A 17,418-nucleotide genomic window follows, 5' to 3' on the forward strand; every position below is an offset into this window, starting at 1 on the left:
GCGGCCGGCAACTGGCGGTGAATCGAGGAAGTACAGTACATACTGACGAAACTAAAATGAGCTCCAACATGGAAATTAATCGTTTCCGGATACATGTCCGCATAACATCTTTTCTTTATTTGTGTGTAAGGAATGTTTCCTGGAAGTTTGGCCGTACCTTTTGCTAACAGCCTGTATAGGAAAAGATACAGCTTGAGACAGCGTCTGCCGTAAAATATTTAGGCGCAACTGTCCAGAGATACCGTAAGTGGAAAGGCCACATAAAACAGATAGAGGGAAAAGCTGACACCAGACTCAGATTAATCGGAAGAGCGTTAAGGAAATGTAACTCATCCACGAAAGGATTATAAGGCGCTTGTTCGTTCGATTTTTGAGTATTGTTCATCTATCTGGGATGCGTGTCAGGTAGGACTGATAGAGAAGATCCGACCAAGAGCGGCGCGTTTCGTCACGCGATCGTTTCGTCGGCGAGAGAGCGTTACGGAGATGCTAAACAAACTCTACTGGCAGACGTTACAAGAGAGGCGTTGTGCATCACGGAGAGATTTGCTATTGAAATTTCGGGACAGCTCTTTTCAGGAGGAGTCAGACAACACGTTACTTTCGTCACATATTGACCAAGAGGAGAAAATTCGAGAAATTAGAGCCAATACAATCACTCTTCCCACGCACTATTCGCGAGTGGAACAGCGTTGGAGGGATCAGGATGTGGCTTGCTGAGTATGATGTAGGAGAGATGAGGGGGCCTCGTTCGGCGCCTGTTTCCGTCTGCAGCGAGCGCTCGCCCACACTGAATTGGCTGTCGGCAGCGGCTTATCAGCAATGCGTCCCATCTGTCAACATCCGAGGCCGACCGCCAGTGTCGCCCTGCATTTCGCAACCGCCTCCCGGCGTTCTGGCGCCTTTGTAGGCGGACGATGCAGACAGCGTGTAGACGACAGCTGTACCCCAGTGGTGCGGGCAAGTCGACACGGACACTTTCACACGGGGCGCTTGCAACACCGACTCAATGGAAGGCCTCGGCGCTAGTTCGTGCCGTCACGTCAGCTAGGCACGGCGAACGCCAGGTCTGTTGCGTCTCTGACACAGGAAAATGTGAAACTACTGGCGGTAGTTGACCGACACACATTGTTCTGAGCGATTTCTGCAATCAATTAATTGTGCAATACATTACACTTCTTAACAAATAGTGTACTCCTGAACTTAAATTTCCACCTGTTTTTAGGATTGACATACAAAAACAACTTCATGGTCCGGCAACAACAGAAGTTGTGCTTCTTTACATTATTTGTAAATCTGAGGAAGTTACGTTTGTACTGGGTTGCTTTTGCATATTGGTGCTCTTCTTTAGGTATCTTGGTTGACTATGGGGTGAGTAACACTGAATGTTAATGAAATGTCTTGCGATTGTGCACGTTGGGGGAGGGGGTGGGGCACAGAAGAAGAGGCAAAAGAGAGATACTTGTTTTATCCAATAAATTTTTTTTATCTTATAAAGATTCTCCTTTCAGTTGCAAGAGGGGAGTATTTATCTTTTCTAATACGCAAAGTTTAAGCTCAGCAGTATTTTCGATGTATGAAGCTATTTTGTTTCCTGTTTAGAATTCCTTTCGTTAAAAACGACTGTAATCTAATGACTGGCAACAGCTGGACATTAACACATGTAAATTAGTTCACATTTCCAGTGACGATGTCAAACGAAAATAAATTAATAAATAAAAGAAACGAGTTCATTGTAAGGGGGTTGGGGTAAGTTTCTATAGCAAAATGGATCAAGGAAATATAGTTACTTGAATGTGAAATTTCCTAAGCATGCAATGGGGCAAAGCATCTTCTCATATTGATCTACGTTTGTTTCGACAGGATTCAGTAAAACAGAACTATGCTTTTCATGTGTAGCTTTACGATAGTAAGAAAATCTTTCATCTAAATAAGACTGCAGAATCCAAAACAATGCCAAACATTTGTCCAAAAATAAGAGATTTATAGTGATAAGCACGCCCAGGCGCTTCTTCCTGCAAAAGAGCTGGCGTTCGCCGTGCCTAGCTGACGTGACGTCACCAACAAGCGCCGAGGCCTTCCTTTGAGTCGGTGTTGGTTTATTACGGAGCACGTTCGCCTCCGAAATTTGGATATTATCCTTCCGTCGTCTTACGCCACAGGTTTATTCCCTCAGATTTTTTAAAACTTTTTTTTCACTTATATTAGTAACACAAACTTTCCCATGTGAGTAATGAGACGAAAAACAATTTTGTAAACGTTATGCAAAAATAACGTGCGTTTACATTTTGATCTAAAGTTAATCGTATGTCATAGGAAGAAGGCGACTTTTGTAACTTTTGATTTTCCGGTGTTAAAACTTGCACAAACGGAAATTTTACATTTTGTAACTACAAGAACAAGGTGTTTTTAATATTCGAGGACAGTTTTAACGAGGAAAAGGAGTGAGGTTGACAACAACGAGAGGGCAATCAATACGGAGGCCGCGCGCATGCGCTGTGGGCCAGTCAGTCTCCCGACCTGACAGAACACGAAAGAGTCCCGAAACAAACTGCTCGTCTCGACCTTCCCTACACCAACGTGGTGCGCTGTACACACTTGTCATTTACACCCGCTATATACTGCAAACGGAATTCCCTGTAATTCTCACTTATTGTACTCCCAAAACCGTTACAGCGCGGAGAGCGTGCAGAAAGATTAGTAGAAGGTCCAGTGTTGGCCGTATTATTGATAGTTTATTGATAGCAAAATCGATTTTCAATCACATAGTGATCATCTTCAGTGCTGGAAGGTAAACATTTCACACAGCTATCAGTGAATAAAAAAACAAAAGACAACAAATACACCTGAGTATAAACCATCTGTTGGAAAGAACATACCTGTGGTGTACGAATTAAACTCATAGGCCTTCGTATCAAGTTATTATCAGTATCCAAAGCTTATGAAACGATAACAATAACTGAAGCCGCTATTTACATTCAGCTATGCAGCAGAGTTCGGTGTGAGAGTGTCTTGGAACGCCCTCTATGTAGCGTGTGTCACGTGAAGATTTAACAATACTTTATTTGGCAAGAGATTAGCGCAAAATACCAAGTTGCACTTGAAAATCATTAATTCAATAATTCAAATTTAAAATTGTGGATTAAGAAATGCATAGCAAAAAAGAAAGGGGGAAATGCACATCTTGCCAACATACGCTGGCGTGTTATTTTCCAACAACTTAAAAACATGTACGAATAAAAATCATCAGGTAAAATTGTATGGTGTCAGATTGCAGGACTAGTAAAGAAGAAAAATATACAGATAACATGACATCAAATATAACATAATTTGTTATAGCACAGTAACCGCCATGTTGCGTAGGAAGTCAGAATACAAAGTTCTTAATTTACGTCAAATATTACACTGAAACCAAGAAGTCAAATACATAAACAGTGGTAATTATACAATATATGTCACGATATAACAGGTCAAAATGCTATGAAACACATTACGTGTTAGAAAAATTTTGTAGGGTGCAGACTAATAATTTTCATCGTATTTAATGACGTGATGATACACACATCTCATTCGCCCCGTTGGGACATTAAACACTTTATCAATATTTCTTTGATCTAAAATGCAAGTGGTGAATAAGTAGTAATATACGTAGTACGTCCAGAAAAATCATCGTAATTAAGAAAACAGAATGTTTTAAAAGCACATTGTCGATGCAGAGGTCGTTTAGCGCACTCGTGAGTGAAAACTACTGTTACAAATTGCGAAGAATTAATTATGTGTTGGCTAGAGACAAGTGTACGAAATACGCTAGCTTAGTAGATACCTCCACTATCACACCTATTATTTATGGAAAAATTTCTTATATGATACAAATAGAACTTGGGTATAAGGAAAAAGTGTTCTCCTTCAAGTATAAAAACTTTGTACCAAAAAATACATCGCACTTTACTTATACACTTTTGCACAAGTACATTTACACTTGATACAACAGAACTGAAAACTGTCAAGAAGCAGACGGTTTTGGATACTCATATGAAGAAGATAATTTTATTTCATGCCTTATAGCAGCAGTGGGACGCCTTATAACATGAAAGCAGATTTTGACCATATATCCAAAGTAGGCCATAACAATTGATCTAAAATGCAAGTTGTGAATAAGTAGTAATATAAATAGTAGATCCAGAAAAAACATAACAGTACAAATTATTCCCAAAATTTACATCGGCACCCTTAATTCCGTACTGGAGCGAGACTGACGGTTCAAATGTGGTACGCTGGTGTATCGGACCTTGGTTTAAGATAAATTTAAAACGTTTGAAAAAAATCTTGCTTCGTATGCATTTTAGATCCAAAAAACACGTTCTTCTTGGTTTTTATTGAAGCGCGCCTCTTCGATTTTTTACACTTGTCCAAATCGGTTCAAATTTTGCAGAGAGGTACACAAATGGTTAAAGTCAAAACGAAATTATTTTTATCCAGTAACCTTTAACCCTTGTCGAGATACGATGGTTTAATGTCGAGATAAATGTAGCACGTAAAATTCATTCTTGCGTGAACAGAATGCTCGGAAACGATTTAAAGTGAATCAGACAAATAAAATAAGTCTTCTTACGATACAATTGAAAACTCGCTTTCAAAAATTTAGCTTGATGCGGATTTTACGCGCAAAAAAAACACTTTTTGTGCTGTTTTCTTCTCGCGGGCTACTTCTTTGTTTCAGACTTGTGCGAGTAGGTTCAAATTTTGTAAGAAGATAGGCAAATACATGTAAGTAATCGTCGCGTATTGTTTTGTGAAAGCTTAATCCGCTGCGACGATATAAGCGAAGACAACAGAAAAAATCTATACTGGATGAGTTGTGACCCAAATCAACAGAAATCTACATCAACTGCCAAGCTTTCGCGGTCTAATGTCAAAATTATGGTAGAGGAAAAGTGGGGAACCAGAATCAAAAACGCTGCTATCAAAGCACGAAAAGAGGCGAATATGTCCTGGGCAGAGTTACGGCTATAAAGGAAGGGAACTCGCTTTTCGACTTATCTGCCAGTTTCAAAGACGTTCAAATCAAAACATCTGGACACATTCGCGCTTTTTCACCAGTTTACCCTTCTACCTCAGCGCTATGAGTTCTCTTAGACGCAAGGTTTTGGCAAACCTGCGTATTTCTATTTATAGGTTCAAGTTCCTAATCTTGTGTTCAATTGGTTCAAATGGCTCTGAGCACTATGGTACTTGACATCTGAGGTCATCAGTCCCCTATAACTTAGAACTACTTAAACCTAACTAAGCTAAGGACATCACACACATCCATGCCCGAGGCAGGATTCGAACCTGCGACCGTAGCCGTCGCGTGGTTCCAGACTGAAGCTCCTAGAACCGCACGGCCACAACGCCGCCACCTGTGTTCAAAATGCAGGTGATTCACCAGCCACAGGAAACAATATATTTTATCATATGGCTGAAGGCCATCTTGTAATATTATAGAACGTTTTTCTGGGGGGGATAAAGTTTCTGGGTATGAATTAGTTCCTGGAGGACACTAAAAATGTTTTTTGATTCCTGGGGTAGGGTGAATGGGTGAATGGGGGGTTACTTTTTCCCCGAGGGAATGAAAGCCCACCCTGTTTTACATCTGTGACGAGGGGGTGGAACAACAAATATACGCAAACGAATCTGCTTCTAAATACGCGTCTACAATAGAAGTATTCCAGAGTGGGGATGAACGTTACGTCATGCTGCACGACATGACAAATGCCATGTCGGATGACGTGGTGGTATGTGTCATGTTATACGACATTACGGCATCTATCATGTACCATGCTACGTCACTTGACACGATGCATCGTAGTACACTACTTGGGTATTGATACGAACTATTAAAAAAGCCCGGATATCTGGAAGTTTCAAAGACGTTTAAATCAAACTGTCGTGACATTAGTCGGACAGCTAGTTTCCTTCTTTTACATCCCTAACTCGGTCCAGGACATACTCGCTATTATCGTATTATAACAATACGATCTTCCGATTTCGTCCCGTTAAGAACTTTTTCAGTTGTGTGTGGTAAAAAGTGCTGATTTCGGCCACAGATGTGGTCCTGTGCTCGGTAAGCTCGTACTTTCTCCACTCAACAAGAGTGCGGACTTGTGTCGAATGCCTTCCTGAACTCAACGCAGACGCACAAGCTGGGAGCCCGTGTGTACAATGCTCCGGACCTCACGGGGGAAGAGGCTTTGTGCACTGACCCTTCGTTGAATTTTATAGAGATGTTCGTGCTCCGTAACAGATAGCCGTCACCAATATTATTGTGCGCGTCTGTCCTACGACCCTTCTTGAAAAAGCCCTGAAATTTTCTTTGTCGGTCGGTGTGCTTCTTTCCTGCCGCGATCTGCGTACGATAAACTGACACGGTAAGAAACTGACAGAAGAAAAGGAAGCCATTTCAAGTACCCTCTGCAGAACTTTGGAGTCGTCCAGTCCAGTACGACTTAAGTCAGTTTCGTATTTCGAGATCACTTACCTCAACAACTGCCATTTCGCAGTTGTGTGACTTTCGAAAGGAGGAGCCGTACAAAGATCCTTCGATGTTTATCAGGGAGCTGTAGATACGTGGATTCGATCCCCTTAGTAACTTTATACAAGGCCAAAGATTACTGGAATTTTGTTCAGATAGGTTGGCAATAATATGTTAACGAAATCATTTACCAGTTCTCACATTGCTATCCTCACAGTCACTATAAGTCGGCTGTTTTTATGTTGGTAACGCCACGTAGCGCTCTGTCTGAAAATCACTGACTGTGCTGTGTGCAGTCTGTGGCTGGTTTGCATTGTTGGAATATTGGCAGTGTTGGGCAATTGGATGTGAACAGCGCGTAGCGTTGCGCAGTTGGATATCATAGACTGATTTATATATATATATATATATATATATATATATATATATATATATATATATATATATATGACTTTGGAACACTATTAAGGTAAATACATTGTTTGTTCTCTATCAAAATCTTTCATTAGCTAAGTATGCCTATCAGTAGTTTGAATCTTTTATTTAGCTGGTAGTATTGGCGCTCGCTGTATTGCAGTAGTTCGAGTAACGAAGGTTTTTGTGAGGTAAGTGATTCATGAAAGGTATAGGTTATTGTTAGCCAGAGCCATTCTTTTGTTGGGATTATTCAAAGTCAGTTTGCGTTGCGCTAAAATATTGTGTGTCAGTTTAGTGATGATCAGAATAAGTAAAGAAAGAAATGTCTGAGTACGTTCAGGTTTGCTCATCTGTTTGAAAATCAAATAACGTATGAGGTTTATCAGCGCAGTCATTTATAATTTTTCTAAGGGAACGTTTCAACTTTAGCTTCATTCACCTGTTCTTAGTCAACTAGTCTTATCACTTCGTTTAAATCTGCAATGAAGCTCTCTTTATCTTCGTGGCAACTTTCTAGTATGGCATTGAACCATGGCGTCTCCCTCCTACCCCTCACAACTTTCCTCAGCACGTAGTGGTCTATTGCGTATCGTACAGTTTTTATGAATTTTAGCCATTCGTGCTCCACGTCTCTGACGTCAGTAATGAGTATTTGATGACATCTCAGACACCGTGGTACTTATTTCCTGTAACTGAATATACAAATACACATTTTCCCACATTTCATTTCAACATGCATAGTGTCGGATGCTACCGCAGCTTTATCAACACCGGTGACCCCTGCCGTAAGTCGTTCAAAAAGTTCCACTAATCTTCAGATAATAAGTTCAGAACAATACAACGTGGATAACTTTCTCGGACATTTTCAACGGCACGGCTCTCCATTCTAACCCCCCCCCCCCCCCCTTATAAATCAGTATGGTCGTGCAACAGAACTGCGTCCTCTAGTTTTCTCTGAAGCGGTATGTCACATCGATTCCTGGACTGGATTGTGTCACCCCGATATCCCTTGTGAAGCTTCTATGTCATGTTTGTCTGTAAAATCTGGGTCGTAATTTTCCTCTAAACTTTCGCAACAGAAGCACTTCATAAGCTTTAGACTGTGATGAACGACAAGACTGTTTGGCAAGACACAACAAGCTTCGTGCAAAATGTGGTGACGTATGCAACTTGTTGACTGTAGGCATCTTTCATTCGCCTTATTCACGCATTACGTGCCTTCAATAAATGTGACAGGGACGCTTTTCAGAGGGAAAGCGGGAGAACAAAATATTTCGCGAGTGCGCTGAAAGATATTCAAGGTTGTCTCTCACAAGCCGTATTCCTGTACATAACGACGAGCGAAGGGTTTTTAAAGGAAAAAAGTACCGACTGTATGAGAATCAACGACTTCTTATGTCGGTCCACTACAGTCATGATATACAAACCGAGGCTACGTGAATTATTGTCTCAACATATGCAGAGAACACACTGGAGGTCTTGAAAAGATGTGATATGTATGGCAGTATTTATTCTCGTAGTGTGAAATGTAATACTCAAATGTTAAATGATAAGTCTGCAGTTTTATAATTTCATACGGAACTTTAACACCGTATCTACAGGGTGTCCCATTTATCATGACAGGAGGAGGAGGAGATTAGTGTTTAACGTCCCGTCGACAACGAGGTCATTAGAGACGGGGCGCAAGCTCGAGTGAGGGAAGGATGGGGAAGGAAATCGGCCGTGCCCTTTCAAAGGAACCATCCCGGCATTTACCTGAAGCGATTTAGGGAAATCACGGAAAACCTAAATCAGGATGGCCGGAGACGGGATTGAACCGTCGTCCTCCCGAATGCGAGTCCAGTGTGCTAACCACTGCGCCCCCTCGCTCGGTATAACTTGACAGGCCAAAATAACTGTTTGTCCAGATGCAAATTACAAAATGTTTCAAGCAAATGTTCTTAAGCTGTCAGATGGACATCAGTCAGCACGAAAGCCTTCGCTGTTGCTTAGGTTTTTACAAAGATATAAACAGCGGTATGACTTTTTAAAATGACACCCTGTATCTTTTATTCGGTAGTTCATTTCCTCTCTTGATGACCTATACAAAAATGTATCACAGTGTACCATATACTGAAACTTAACGTTATTAATTACTTAACACAACACTGACTTCGAGCCCGAGATCACAAACTCGTCCACTTGCTGCAGTCGTCAGAAAACAAATGAAAACCCGGTAAAAACATAACACAAAATTGACTTTGACTCTCCTGTACAATTGCCCAGGAGTAGAACATTTCGCTACGGTCGCAGGTTGGAATCCTGCCTCGGGCATGGATGTGTGTGATGTCCTTAGGTTAGTTAGGTTTAAGTAGTTCTAAGTTATAGGGGACTGATGACCTCAGAAGCTAAGTCCCATAATGCTCAGAGCCATTTGAACCATTTTTTAGTAGAACATTCAAAGGTGCTCAATTGGTGACCCTGGACCTTGATACACTGGTGCACTCGTTGAATGAGTTATTTTCTGCTTCCAGTGTTCCCTGCTGAAGAGAATTAGAAGCAGGCACGATACGTTCCCGCATGTCCTCTGGAGTTGTTGGAATATCGCGATAGACAACGTCTTTAATGCATCCCTAAAGAAAAAAATTTCAGAGGATTTAAATCAAGAGACCTAGCAGGCCAAGTAACTGTTCCTCCTCGACCAATCCATCTGGCAGGATGCCTGCGGTTCAGAACACGACGTCCACGCAAGGCATTATGAGCTGGGCATCCGTCGTGTTGATACCACATAAACATTCTGGTTCTTAGCGGTACATCATCCAGAAGAGCAGGAAGAATTCGTCTGAGGAAGTTGGCATACGCTGCGCCGTTTAGTGTACCATTGATGAAATAAGGTCCGCAGCTCGTGGTCGTGCGGTAGCGTTCTCGCTTCCCGTGCCCGGGTTCCCGGGTTCGATTGCCGACGGGGTCAGGAATTTTCTCTGCCTCGTGATGACTGGGTGTTGTGTGATGTCTTTAGGTTAGTTAGCTTTAAGTAGTTCTAAGTTCTAGGGGACTGATGACCATAGATGTTAAGTCCCATAGTGCTCAGAGCCATTTTTGATGAAATAAGGGCCAATAGTTGCAGTACCAAGCATCCCACTCCAGACGTTAACTCTCCATTGACGCTGATGTTCCACCTGTCTAAGCCACCGTGGGTTGTCGCTGGACCAATAATGCATGTTCCTTGTATTTACCTGTCCTTTGTTTGGGAAAGACCATTCATCGGTATTTAGAACATTGGAAGAGAAGTTCGGGTTGGCGAGGATTTGCTGCTGTGCCCACTGACATAACTGAACATGATTCTGGGAATTATTCGCATGCAATTCTTGATGAAGGTGTATATGGTAAGGATGAAACCGGTGACGTGTAAGAATATGGTGTACACTGGTTTTAGGAATACCTGTCTCGTTTTCAAGCTGTCGTACGCTCACATGTGGATTCATAGTAACGGAAGCGAGAACAGTAACTTCGGCAGCTTCGTCTGTGCGAGTGCTACGACGATTGCGTTGTCGTGGGTTGAAACTTCCCGTTTCCTGAGGCGTCGTGACAAGACGAGAAAACATCCGTCGGGAAGATGGGTTCTTGTCAGGATATCACTCTCTGCACAGTTCCGCTGCCTGCGTAGTATTTCACCTACCTTCAACAACAATAGGTCTTTAGGGGAAGAAATGAATTACCGAATAAAAAATACAGGGTGCCATTTAAAAAAGTCATACCTCTGTTCATATCTTTGTAAAAAAAAAACAACAACGAAGGCAATCATGCTGATTGATGTCCCCCTGACGGCTAAAGGACATTTACTTGAAACATTTTGTAATTTGCATATGGACAAACAGTCATTTAGGGTGGTCAGGATAAATGGGACGTCCTGTATAGCTTTTATCAAGTACAGGAGTAAACAAATCTATTATGAAGTCACCTGATTTGAATGTCTTGTGTGGTAATCCACGATGTTAAACTGCCTGCAGTTAGTTTGAAGCTACAAAATCTGTCGTGGAAGTTTGGATAAAGCAGCTGAGCTTTGCAGAAGAAACCTTTTTGTATGTTGGCATCGCGTTTTGTGCCATTACACTTTTAAAAAAATGGTAGCGAGAAGCGAGAGTTCTAGATGTGGCTTTTTTTCACCTACGTTTAAACACAAAACCTGCTAAATGTGGCCGGCCGGAGTGACTGTGCGGTTCTTAGGCGCTACAGTCTGGAACCGAGCGACCGCTACGGTCGCAGGTTCGAATCCTGCCTCGGGCATGGATGTGTGTGATGTCCTTAGGTTCGTTAGGTTTAATTAGTTCTAGGTTCTAGGCGACTGATGGCCTCAGAAGTGAAGTCGCATAGTGCTCAGAGCCATTTGAACCATTTTGCTAAATGTGGCACAAAAGTTATTGGATTGATACCAGGTGAACAAACATTCAACCAAACCATTCCAGTGTCTAGAATGGCCACCTCTTATAAACTAATCCGGTTACCTACTTGTGACCTATCAGCTTTTCCCTAATATCCATCTAAATTCTGTCACTATGAGGGGAAGCTAATATTTCTTTTAACATGCTTATAATTCTGGATCTGAACGCCAAATTTTGAACATGTTGTTAAATTCAAATTACAGTTAAGATGACACAGAAAGAGTTCTCCCACTTGCAACATGTTACGCACGTTCTTTCTACGAGTGTAACGAATGCAAAAAGGAGGCTCATTTTACAACAGGGCATCATCAGCTCAAGCTACAACGTAACTGACACATGGCTGAGCGATCACAGCGCACACTTACACACATAACCTACCTGCAGCTGCACGGTGCACGACGGGGGGTACTCACGTTAACGTCCGTGTGCCGACGGCTTTACCATCGAAACCCGTAGGTTAGCAGGGTGGCAGCGCGGTCTCTGCGGAGTACCGCTTATCTGAATTTAGCGGAGAGGGTCGTCTTTATTCCAGGGATTGCCATCTATGCTCCTCGACTATTTCTGCTACACTTTCGTATGGCCCATACGGACGAGTCGTAGCAGAGGAGAGAGCCTATAACACTACCTTGGGGAACGCCAGAAATCACTTCTGCTTTACTAGGTAACTTTCTGTCAGTTACTACGAACTGTGACTACTCTGACAGGAAATGACGAATGCAGTCGCATAACTGGATTGGCACAACATTCCTCGTTATTCTTGTCAGAACATTTTTTTTTTTTTTTTGTAATAATAACTCAATTTCACTTAATACACCGAAGTCAGATACCAGTGTAGGAAGGAATGACAATTTATTTTTTTAATTGATCACATGTGCACTCCCACAAAATAAATCCCTACACCCAATTTGGTGAGATCTGTGAAATGAATGAATGTATGGTCGTCTGCTAACCGCAGATAGTGCATGTGCAATATATGATCATCTTTGAGACGGTCCTTTGGGAACCAAAGAGATGAAATTTACGAGCGTTGAGCAGCACGTTCAACTTGGCACGCTCACTGAGGCGATATTCCATAACCACTTAATTTCACTACAAGCCGCTTGTGTGGTACAGTGTCAAAAGCTATCCAGAAATCTAGAAATATGGAAACAATTTGTAATCCCTTGTCAATAGCTCTCAACACTTTGAAAGGGTACAGCACGTCTGTTTGTAATGGAACTTTTATAAGCCTGTGTCCTTATTGATTGGACATTGTACTTTCCTTTTCGTGGACGATGCAGGAGATGTGCGGGAATTTTACGCCCGTTGACTAAACAGTGTGATTTACGAACCAGAAACATCCCTCAACTGCCGCTGGAGTGCGTTGTGATAGCGTATACCACGTTGGGGCCCACGTACCGTGTGCACGAGTCGCATCGTTCCTGAGCGCCTGAAATGTGGCTGACCATTACGGTAGCAAGGTACTCCCCCACTTCGGCAGAGGTGCGAGATGACCTGAAGAACGGCCATGTTTCAGCACTCTGGCGCTGGATCTTGTGTTGGTAAAAGCTGTCTTGGGTGTGCTCCGTAAAGACAATAGAGTGGAGAAAATGGTATGCATGTGAAATACTAAGAGTAGTTTGGAATAACTATTTCTCTATTTCAGGAACTTTTGGGGAGAGAATTAAATGACATGCAGGTAATATTAAGGGGATCGTAGTAATCTTCGGAAGTGACCAACGGTCACAGTGAAACCACGTGTAGCAATAAGTTGAAATACTTGCGAGTGCTAGTACTAAGTTGGAATACTTCCGAGTGCTAAAGTTAAGCTGAATTAAGCTGAATTACTGGCGTGTGTACTATAAGTTGGAAATATTTAAGAAATGGCGTGTGCAGGACTTGAAATTAGAGACGAGTACTACCACGTGGTGAGTACTGTGTGAGTCTCAATCTGTGTAGGAGACAAAGGATAAAGAGAAGTACTCGTCCATGGTATCAGTTGAGGACTCGCGTGTGTGACGAATATGTTCTTAATATCACTCTGCGTGTTATGTTTCCGTGTGACACTGGATTCAAACTCTAATAGCTACTCTGAGAGAGAAGCAAGGTTAGTCAGCCGTCTATCCAGCAACGCCACTTGGCTTCCATTGCACAGGAAGACGTGCATATGTCCTCCAGAGTTCGTAGTAGGAAAGAAAAGTTACGACGTGGGGCAGTGTCTTGTGAAACTGGGATGAATACTGATTGAAGTGGGAAAGCTGAAAGTGATGTGATTCCAACGTTGTGACTATTCTTTGTTTTGTATTGTATGTTGCCAGTGTGATGTATTTAATGTAATTTAAGTGTGTGTGGTTTGCATGGGAGAGTAGCAAGATAGGTTCAGAGGCAGTGGGCTATGCATGTTGCTTTTTGTACCGCTCAGTCTGGAGTAAATTTTCGTGATGATGGGTGTGAGAGTCTAAGTGAGAGATATAGCAAAAGATCCACCATCCTATCCAGAAAGTGCACTGTAGCGTTAGATAATTACCATAATATAGAGAATCACCAATGTAAAGCCATGCCCACTTGGCGGAGTTTCTCATGGGTAATTATTGTATAAAAATGTAATAATATAATAATAGAATTCACAGGAATAAAAAAAAAGATAGTGAACGGGAAAAGATTGGTGGCCTTGTTCTTCGAATAGTGTGTAGTCATGCTATCCAGAATTTATAATTTGTGCGCCATTCACATTCAGTGCGTTGGCCACGTGTTGATAAAAGCCGTTGAGTAAGAAAGAAAAAGTGGTATTGCCAATGCGTAGTGAAAAATCAGAGTTGTGTAAATTACCAATAGTCAGATGTGCGTTATCCGTTTCCGTTGCGTGAGTACTAGAGCTCATAATCAGTCACTGATGTTTTGCGATAAATAAAAATAAATCCTCTCGCCTGGCAGATCACTCATCTTGCAGGCCTGACTGCTTGATGCCACAGTATGAGCAAGGCATGTGGGTGCCTCTCAACTTCATGTGAGTAAATAGCTAGTTGTGTTTCACAAGAACGATGTCTTCTCAGTCCGTGCTGGCTGTGTGTCAATAGACCGTTCTATTCGAGGAAATGCATAATGTCGAATACAATATGTGTTCCAAAAGTCCTGTTGCATATCGACCTTAACGATGTGCTCGCATTTATTTCAGCGAGTAAAAATATTGTCCAACCTTTGTGAATTTCCTTACGATCGTGCAGTGACGATACTTTCCCGTAACCAATAACATAGCCAGAGTCTGATATTATACTGTTTATTTATTTATTTTACTTACATGTCAAGTTCCGTAGGACTAAATTGAGGAGCAAATCTCCAAGGTCATGGAACGTGTCAGTACATGAACTTACAACATAAAAGTAATAACAGACAAAAATAAATGTTCATGAACCTGAAAGAAAATCAGTCCATAAGTTTAAGCAAACGGTATCAGCAGTACAATGAGAATCAGCTTAATTTTTCAAGGAACTCCTCGACAGAATAGAATGAGTGACCCATGAGGAAACTCTTCAGTTTCGATTTGAAAGCGCGTGGATTACTGCTAAGATTTTTGAATTCGAGTGGCAGCTCATTGAAAATGGATGCAGCAGCATACTGCATACCTTTTTGCACAAGAGCTAAGGAAGTCCGATCCAAATGGAGGTTTGATTTCTGCAGAGTATTAACCGAGTGAACGCTGCTTACTGTTGGAAATAAACTAATATTGGTAACTAGATACAAGGAATATGTTGCTCCACTTATCCGATAAATCGTATACGTATATTCCGAACGTTAGCGCCCGCATTAACCTCCATTTGGACATACAGTAGAGAGTCGATTATCTGAAGTAATTGGGGGACATGGGTGTTCGGAAAACTGGTTTGTTCGGATAATCGAACTGTACATGTTTATTTGCCAAAAAGAAGTTTATTCATAATAACAGGCACCTCTTTTAGTATTACAAAGTAATACGTTTTCAAGAGAATGATCTTCTTCCCTTAATAAGTCCCTTCGTTTGACTTTGAAAGAATCAGCTGCTGAAGAATCAGTCGACAGTTTTTCTCCCTGTATTGTAAACTCACGAATGCCGTGTCTTGACTTGAAGCGTTTTAACCAGTCCGTGATCGCTTCAAAGTTCGAAGGCCCTCCAAGTTTTTCGTTGAACTGCATCGCCTTCTCACACAGAATGGGACCTGTGATAGGTTCTCCTTCCGATCTCTTTTGTGTAAACCACTTGTAGACAGTATCATCGAGATCTGTGATAGTGGCGAGCTTCATAGTTTTATGGCTTGTTGATCCATTCGTAGAATCGAGCATAACTATAAAATTTGCTATGCTCGTCTTTTGTTTTTTATATCCGTAATTGTCGACTTCCCCACTCATTGGATAAAGTGGTTGCAGATTCACCTTCTTCTAACCTTTTAATAATCTCGTACTTGTCCCTCATAGAAATGACAACGCGTTTACGTTTAAGCACTTTGTATCGTCAAGTTCACTTCTTCACGCAGCAGCACACGAGTGGTCGTAACAGAGAACAGAAGGTGACAGTTTGCACCGTCAGAAGCTCAATCCTTCAAACTGCGCGGAGCGGCACGCCTCAACTCTAAGCTGGCGCAGCTGTTGCTGTGAACAGCTCTGATAATGTCGCTACTTCTACTGCCAGTGCCGAGCCGACAGAAGTGTGCCGATTGTTGAAACACAGCGACTGGATGCTCGGCCGGTCAGCAGCGCCTCGTGAAGGCCCCATTAGAAGCAATGTGGCCCCGTGCGGCGACTACTGTGGGGAAACTTGGTTTGGGAGTGAGGGGGACGATGGACGGTAGGGTGGGAGAGTAACAGGTGCGAGCGAGTACACAGTTCGGTTAAGCGGTCGTTCGGTTCACCGACGTTCGGGTAATCGACACTCTACTGTACTCACTGTACTCATAGAGGCAGCCAGACGTTTGCGAAGACACCCGCGCGGTCGCTTCTCGTCTAGTATTCGACGGTGTGGCGGAGTATTGGTGGCGCCCACACATGGCCGGCACTCTCTACTCGTCCACCTGCACCTGTTGTCTGCAACGAGGCACGCGCTCACCGTGTTACGAAACGTGACTCGTAACGCAACGATCTGTCGTGGGAGGTTCCTGATCGGCTGAGTTCTCGGAAGAAGCTGCGCGCTGCCAACTCGCTCGTTCGCTCATCCCCCCCCCCCTCCCCTCCCCCATTATTCGCAGAACGGAAGTCGCGTGCGGATGGATCTGCGGCCTCGCCCGTTGTGGAACAGGCGCAGCAGGGACGAGACGTGCCACAGCAGTGGAGTAGTACTGTGTGTTCCAGCGGCAGAGCGGGCCAGGCGTGCGTGTACGCTACAGGTAGGGGCGCGGCACGCCTTCCTCGTTGCTAAGCGCACGCTTTTCACGTGACAAAGAAAAATGATCGAATATTCGTCAAATTTCTTTGACAAAGATCTTTGACGTGGTCCTTAAAATGGGTATTACACCGTCGTCATATTTTTCGTCAAATTTCAAGATGGCGGACGACAACTTGTTATGGTTCAAATGGCTCCGAGCACTACGGGACGCAACTGCTGTGGTCATCAGTCCCCTAGAACTTAGAACTACTTAAACCTAACTATCCTAAGGACATCACACACATCCATGCCCGAGGCAGGACCCGAACCTGATACCGTAGCAGTCGCACGGTTCCGGACTGCGAGCCTAGAACCGAGAGACCACCACGGCTGGCCAACTTGTTATAGTCTGTCTGTAAACTCAAGAGCGAGCAGCGCTTTTGGTGGGGGAAGTGGCCTTTCCCGGAAGAACCCTGCCACTGGCCTACAGGGCAACCCAAAATCAGTTGCCCTTTACCTATCTAGCAGTGTAGTTCGGCGTGCAGTGATATACGTCGCTTCTGTTCGTGGGATCTTAGGTGCTAATCTCAGTCAGTTGACTCTGTGTACTCACTGATATATTTCAGTATCCGGAAGTGATGGATAATCGCCATGCATTGGAAGAAAATGTGCAGAATACGAAGGAGATATTTGCGCAGAACGAGCGTTCGGTCGTCTCTAACGTTATTACAGCGTGCGTTAAGGAGGCTACACAAAGA

The 17,418-nt window shown here is 42.9% G+C and overlaps 1 protein-coding gene across 1 annotated transcript in view; it reads left to right on the forward strand.

Moving 5' to 3' along the window:
* Window positions 1–16,584: 16,584 nt before the first annotated feature.
* LOC126291886 (ankyrin-1-like) overlaps window positions 16,585–17,418 on the forward strand; it is a 72,011-nt gene continuing 71,177 nt past the window's right edge. The window contains exon 1 of the mRNA XM_049985612.1: window positions 16,585–16,682. The gene's annotated coding sequence lies outside the window, so the exon portion shown is untranslated. The remainder of the gene's footprint in view (window positions 16,683–17,418) is intronic.

Source organism: Schistocerca gregaria, chromosome 9 (genome assembly GCF_023897955.1).
Source record: "Schistocerca gregaria isolate iqSchGreg1 chromosome 9, iqSchGreg1.2, whole genome shotgun sequence".
Taxonomy (NCBI): domain Eukaryota; kingdom Metazoa; phylum Arthropoda; class Insecta; order Orthoptera; family Acrididae; genus Schistocerca; species Schistocerca gregaria.